This window comes from Neovison vison, chromosome 7 (genome assembly GCF_020171115.1).
Source record: "Neovison vison isolate M4711 chromosome 7, ASM_NN_V1, whole genome shotgun sequence".
Lineage (NCBI taxonomy): Eukaryota > Metazoa > Chordata > Mammalia > Carnivora > Mustelidae > Neogale > Neogale vison.
In genome coordinates, this window is record NC_058097.1 from 26,628,417 (window position 1) to 26,635,692 (window position 7,276).

Sequence of the window (7,276 nt, forward strand, 5' to 3'; positions counted from 1 at the left end):
AGATCACAGGTAGGCAGAGAGGCAGGCAGAGAGAGAGAGGAGGAAGCAGGCTCCCCGCTGAGCAGAGAGCCAATGCAGGGCTCCATCCCAGGACCCTGGGATCATGACCTGAGCAGAAGGCAGAGGCTTTAACCTACTGAGCCACCCAGGTGCCCCCTTAGTGCTCATTATTACATCAAGGGCCCTCCTTCACGCCTGCCACCCAATTACCTCATCTCCCCACCCCCGTCCTCAGCAACCCCCTCCAGCAACCTTCAGTTTGTTTCCTAGAGTTAAGAATCTCTTACGGTTTGTCTCCCTCTCTGAGTAATTTCTACGACGAGCGTGAGGCTCGAACACATAACACCGAGATTAAGAGTCACAGGCTCCACCGACTGAGCCAGACAGATGCCCAAGAGTACATGGTGCGTGAGACTACATGCATACCTGTAGAATCAGGTCATTTCACAAAAGGGGAAACTGAGGCCCAGAGACATCTAGAACCCTCTTGCCTCCTGTTCTGAAGCCCTTTCCTCAACAGAGGGTGAAATCAGCAGGGAAAAACTGCCCCTGCTGAAAGACATTATGTAAAACCAATCAGTCACTGAATAAAATAAAATAAACCAATCTTTGTTTGTTTGGGGAGCCTTTGGCTTCTCAGAAGGAGGAGAGGAAATCAGACCTTCCCAATACAAACTGGAAAATGGCATCTCCCTTCCCGGGGGGTCATCTGAGAGCCAGTGCCTGCCCCCCTCATAGACTGCTGCCTCCCAGCCCAAACTGGGGCCAAATCCGTGGAGGCTCCTTCAGCTCTGCCGCAACAGCTGTGTGGCACGGAGCAGGTCACCTTCCCTTTCGGGGCCTTCGGGCCAATCTTCTCCAAGGAGCCCCTCTCTCAGCCTCACCAGCTGGAGTTTGTTGCTCTTCAGGGCTCCCACACACATGATTTACAACCACCCTCCCTCTGCCCCCACTTCCCCTCTCTTAAATAATCTTTAATTAACTGAGCACTTAGAATGTTCTGGGTCTATGCCAAGGATTCCTCATGGGCTGGAGTTGTAGAACAACCCTGAGAAAAAGGGAGAATCTGGACACACCTGATAAATAAAGAAACAGAGTTTTCAAGAGGTCAAAGAACTTCTCTCTGTCACATAGCTGGTTACGGTTAGGGACAGAAATCAGACCAGGTCAGCTCTGCCAACTGCAGAATGACTCCAGTGACCCACCACTCACTTGGGCCTTGATATTAAAGTGTGAGCTGAGACAACTCCACATCCACCCCCAGACAAAGAGGGCCAGCCCAGAGAGGGAAAGCGGATTGCCCAAAGACACACAGCCACTGAGGTAGGGCTAAAAGTGGAACATTTCCTGAGGTCTTTTGGACATTTATCATGTGCTCAATGTTGCCGACGTGGAGGTGAAGAGAACACCTCCTGTTTAGGGTGCCTGGGTGGGTGGCTCAGTCAGTTGGGGGTGTCTGATTCCTGATTTCCGCTTGGGTCATGATCTCAGGATCATGAGATCGAGCCCCGTGTGGGGCTCCACGCTCAGTGCGAAGTCTGCTCAAGATGCCCTCTCCCCCTATCCCTCTGCACCCCCACCCCCACTCCCACTCTCACTCTCTAAATAAAATCTTTCAAAGAAAAAATAGAACACCCACTCTTTGCACCGAAGCTGCTCGCAGATCTCATCTCTGCAATGGTCGAAGCCGGGTTCGGAGCAGTAGCTATGGGCCAGGCATTGTGTGGCTTACACGTGGGTTCTTCACAGCGATCCAGGAGGAAAGGTCCTTTTGTCCCATTTTACAGATGGGGAAACTGAGGCTTGGAGAGGGGAAGGAATGGCAGCCCTGGAGCTGGAGCTGTGACCCGACCCCAACCTATGGTCCTAACTGTCCCGCTGCCCAGCTTCTCTGGCTTGGGAATGCGCAGCGCTGGGAATGGGTCAGGAAGAGGTAGTATACAATACTTCATAATAATAATTATTATTATTATTTACAATTATTTTTTAAAAAATATTTATTTATTTTAGTGCTAGAGAGAGTGTGTGAGTGGTTGGGAGGCAGAGGGAGAGAAACTCAAGCAGACTCCCCACCGAGCGAGGAGCACAACCTGAAGCTCAGTCTCACAACCCTGAGATCACAACCTGCGCCGAAACTGAGAGTCAGATGCCCGCCCAACCGAGCCACCCAGGCGCCCCTACTTCGTAGCAATTTATCAGTAAGTTGCTGTTACTAGATGACCCTCCCGCTGAGGCCTGGGCAAGAAGAGTAGAGCTTGGACAGAGGACTCAGGACCTTTCCTGGCCCTTCATCATCCCAGGGAGAGCAGCCAAATGCCTTCCTCAGACAGGAAGGTGACTCAGACGTTCCTCCAGGACATTCCAAGTCCCAGCACGTCAGGACTGGCCCAACGAGCAGCTCCCATCTCTCTCCCAGAGAATGGCCTGTGGAGGGAAAGTCCTCAGGTGATTTCCCTGGCAGGGAGAGATGGGGCTTTCAGCAGCTGAGGAACAATTAGAGAAAAAAGCTCAGTCCTGGGAACCACGGAGATGGTTCTGAGGTGAGAGAGGAGGAGTGATTTATCCCAAGGCCCACGGACTTATCCAAAATCCCACAGGAGCCAGAAAGGCAGAAGCTGAGGCGTCTGGGACACTGAACAGTTCTTGGATGGGTCTGCTGCTACGTGCTGGAGGCTGGGACACCACAGTGGACAGGGCCCAGGGCCTGCCTGGAAGTGTTCATGGCTTGCTGTGGAGCGACGTCATAACTGGGCAAAGCCAACATGGCGTGTCCACGCCACAGTGGAAAGAAGGGGCAGCCTGGTGGTCTTGAGGAGGATGCCTGGAGCTCTGCCTGGCTCGAGTACGAGCATATGAGGGGAAGCACTGAGCTAGGTCTGGAAGGGTGCATTTTGGGAGGTGGAGGAGGGAGGAAGGGCATTCCAGTAGGAGAGAACAGCATGACCAAGAGCTCAGAGGTCCCAAGGGCTGGGAGAAGCAGCAGATTATACGAGTCGAGAGCCCACATTCTGGAGTCAAACCACTTGGGTTTGGATCCTGGCTCTATCACTTACAGCTGTGGACCTTGGCAAACAGCCTAACCCGTTGGTGCCTATTTCCTTCTCTGCAAAACGGGGAAAACAAGAGTACCCACCCCAAAGGAGTTCTGTGAAGATTAAGTAAGTCAATCCACATAACAGAGAGCCAGGCCGAGTTATCACCTGCTACTTTCACAGGGACGATGTCCATGAAGTCCAGTGCTCTTTCCTCTGAGCTCGCCTCTATCTTGCTCCTTTGGGGCTCCATGAAACCTTCCCCCACTCTCGCCCATTGTTCAAGAGCCCTGAAGGGGGGCATGGAGAGGGGGAGATGCTGGGAATAGGGCTAGTGGAGCTTCTGGAAAACCCCCACTGCAGGATTGGGGTCCCACCTCAGGGGTTAAGGACAAGACAGAAGAGATTCTCTAAGGAAGGTGGGGATATAGGAATGGATGGAGCAGAGAGACGCCGCCACCCCAAGGCATGCGGTGGCCCTCTTGCCTAAGGGCTCCGGAAGACTCTTGCAGGACAGGTCAGTTGGAGGAAGTCACAGACTTACGACCATCTGTAACACAGAAAGAATTTGCCTGGACCTCCCAGGCAGAGACATGGAATTCCCACAAACAGCTGGGGTGGGGAACAGTGGGCAAGGGCAGAGGGGCACCAGGGCACCCTTGAGCAGCTCAGTCCCCTCCCCTGGTCTGGGGATGGCAGAGGGTCTCCAGTCGCCACCCCACCTTGACCAGCGCGGCGGTTTGGAGCCGAAAGAGGCAGCCTCCTTCTCCAGTTGACTCAAGGGTCAGTGGAAGATCTCCATCAGACCCGGCAGCTTTGAGGAACAGGATGTGCTCATAACTTCTGGGACGGGGACATGCCTTAAGGACACACAGGAAACAGTACTTAAGGAGACGAATGGGACTTCCCCAACGATCCCATTGTTGGGGGGGGGGGCCCTGCCCTCAGGAACTCAACCTCCAGCTTCCTATGCCAGATGCTCTGCCATCTAGGTGACTTAGCTTCTCCCTGGGTCTGGATCTTTCTCTGGAGTTGCTGCAGTCTCCCTAGGTCAGCCGTGGCTCTCACCTCCTCACATCCCTCACGGCGCATGGACCCTACTCCCAGCCTTCCCTCAGAAGGCCTTGGTTTCCATGCCACTCTCTTCATGTCAGAAGCACAGTGGGGTTTGGGGACAGAGGCTAACACCTCAACACACCTCCTTCCAGAGAAGAGCTTCCCCTACATCTGTCTTTTTAAAAACTTAGAAATAAAAAGTTTTTTTTTTTTTAAAGGATTTTATTTATTATTTTGACAGACAGATCAGAAGCAGGCAGAGAGAGAGGGAGGAAGCAGGCTCCCTGCTGAGCAGAGAGCCTGACACGGCTCGATCCAAGGACCCTGGGATCATGACCTGAGCCAAAGGCAGAGGCTTAACCCACTGAGCCACCCAGGTGCCCCTAGAAATAAAAAGTTTTAAATTAACATATAACGTATTATTTGCTTCATGGATACAGGTCTGTGATTCATCAGTCTTACACAATTCACAGCACTCACCATAACACATACCCTCCCCAAAAACTTAGAAATAAATCTAAGGTTATGCAAGACCTCAATGCTGAAAACCACCAAACGTTTTGTTTCCTTTTAGGATTTATTTATTTATTTATTTACTGGAGGAGGGGGCACAGAGGGAGAGAGAATTTCTAGCAGTTTCCTTGCTGAGAGCAGAACCCAACACAAGGCCCAATCTTACAACCCTGAGGTCATGACCTGAGCCAAAATCAAAAGTCAAATGCCCAACAGACTGAGCCACCCAGTCGCCCCACACTGAATGTTTTTGAAAATAAAATTAAAGAAAAGCTAAATGAATGGAAGAATATACCATGATCATGGACTGGAAGTTCAAAAATGTAAAGAAGTCTACTTCTGATTTCTTCACATTGGTCTATAGATTTAATGTAATTCTAGTCAAAAATCACAAGATGGTTTTTACTACATTAAGACCTTAAAATTTGGGGTGCCTGGGTGGCTCCGTGGGTTAAAGCCTCTGCCTTTGGCTCAGGTCATGGTGTCAGGGTTCTGGGATCAAGCCCTGCATCAGGCTCTCTGCTCAGCGGGGAAACTGCTTCCTCCTCTCTATCTGCCTGCTTCTCTGACTACTTGTAATCTCTTTCTATCCTATAAATAAATAAAAATTTAAAAAAAAAAGACTCTAAAATTTATATGGAGAGGCAGAAGACCTAAAATGACCAAAGCAGTTTGAGGAAGAAAAACAAAGCTGGAGGACTTACCCATCAGAGTCAAGACTTACTTTAAAACTGTTATGCTTCGGAGCACCTGGGTGGCTCAGTGGGTTAAAGCCTCTGCTTTCTGCTCAGGTCGTGATCCCAGGGGCCTGGGATCAAGTCTCTCTCCTCAGCAGGGAGCCTGCTTCCCCCTCTCTCTGCTTAGTTGTGATCTCTGTCTGTCAAATAAAAAAACGAACAACAAAACTGTTGTGCTTAAAAAAAATTTTTTAAAGTATTGTATCAATCAATGATCCAAATGGGAAAAAAAATATGGATCCCCTGCCTCAAACCATATGTAAAGTCAATTTCAGATTGATTGTTGATCTAAATGTGAGAAAACTGTAAGTATTTTAGAAGAAAACAGGTAATATCTCCATGGTCTTGAAGTAGGAGACTACCACTTAACTGGGGATATTAAAAAGTATTAACCATAGGGGCAGCTGAGTGGCTCAGTCAGTTAAGCGTCGGTCTTCAGCTCAGGTCATGATGCAAGGGTCCTGGGATGAAGCCCTACATCAGGCTGCCTGCTCAATGGAGAGACTGCTTATCCCTCTGCCTACTGCTTCCCCTGCTTGTGTGTGAGGTCTCATTCTCTCTCTCTCTCTTGCTCTACCTGAAATAAACAAATAAAATCTTAAAAAGAGAAGTATAAACCATAAAGGGAAAAAACCTGATTAGTTAGACTACACTGAAACTAAAATTTGTGTTCACCGGAAAATGCTGTTAAAATAGTGAAAAGTCAAAAAGTGGGATTTAAAGTTTTTGTCTAGAATATATAAAGAACTCCTCTGAAAATCAAAAAGAAAATGACAGACTACTTAAGGAGGGGGGAAAAGGGCAGTAATGCTTGAACCAGAATTTCCCAAGGAGGATTTCCAAGTGGTCAGAAAAACAATCAAAGAAAATTTGAAATGACTTTCAATTTTATTAGTCATCAGAGATATGCAGATTAAAACCAGAATGAGGTACCCACTACAAACCCATCAAAATGACTGACAAGAAATGACAGACATTCCTAGTGTCAGCAAGGATGTAGAGTAATGAGAAAGTTCATACACTGCTGATGGAGAGTAAGTTGGAGAAAACTGGGGAGAATTCCTCGGCAGTAGTTACTAAAGGTACATGTACTCATACCCTGTGATCCAGAATTCTACTGTTGGATACACGCCCAAGAGAAATGTGTACATATGTCTACCAAGTGACATATACAAGCATGTCCACATTAGCAGAATTATAATTGTTCCAAACTGGAAACTACCCAAATGTTTATCAACAGTAGAATGGATAAATAAATTGTACATTCTTTTGTTATCATTGTTGTTTTGTTCTCTGAAGTGTACAATGCAATGGTTTTTAGTAAATGTGTGGAGTTGCGCAACCATGACCACAATTACCATGATCATGGACTGGAAGTTCAAAAATGTTTTAGAACATTTTTTTATTCTTAGAACATTTATTATTTAGAACATTTATTCTTAGAACATTTATATATTCTTAGAACATTTATTAAATGTTTTAGAACATTCCATTAGAAAGAGCCCTCACACTCATTTGCCATCACATCCCTTTCCCTTTCTTCAACCCTAGACAACTACTAAACTAATTACTGTCTCTATGGCTTTTTTTTTTTTTTTTGAAAATTCATAGACATGGAATCATCCAATATGTGGCCCTTTGTTTTTGTCGATTTTCAGTTAGCATAGTGTTTTTGACATTCATCCAGGTTTGAGCATGCATCCATACTTCTTGCCTTTTTTGTGGCTGAATTACAGTATTCCATTTGTATGTATGTCCTACATTTTGTTTATTCATTCATCCATCCACGGACGTTTGGCTATCATGAATCCACTCTTTGGCTATCATGAATAATGCCACTCTAAACATTTATATGTAAGTCTCTGTGTAGACCTATGTTTTTATTTCTCTTTGATAAATATTCCTAGGGTTATATAGAAAACTTATATTTGACTTCTT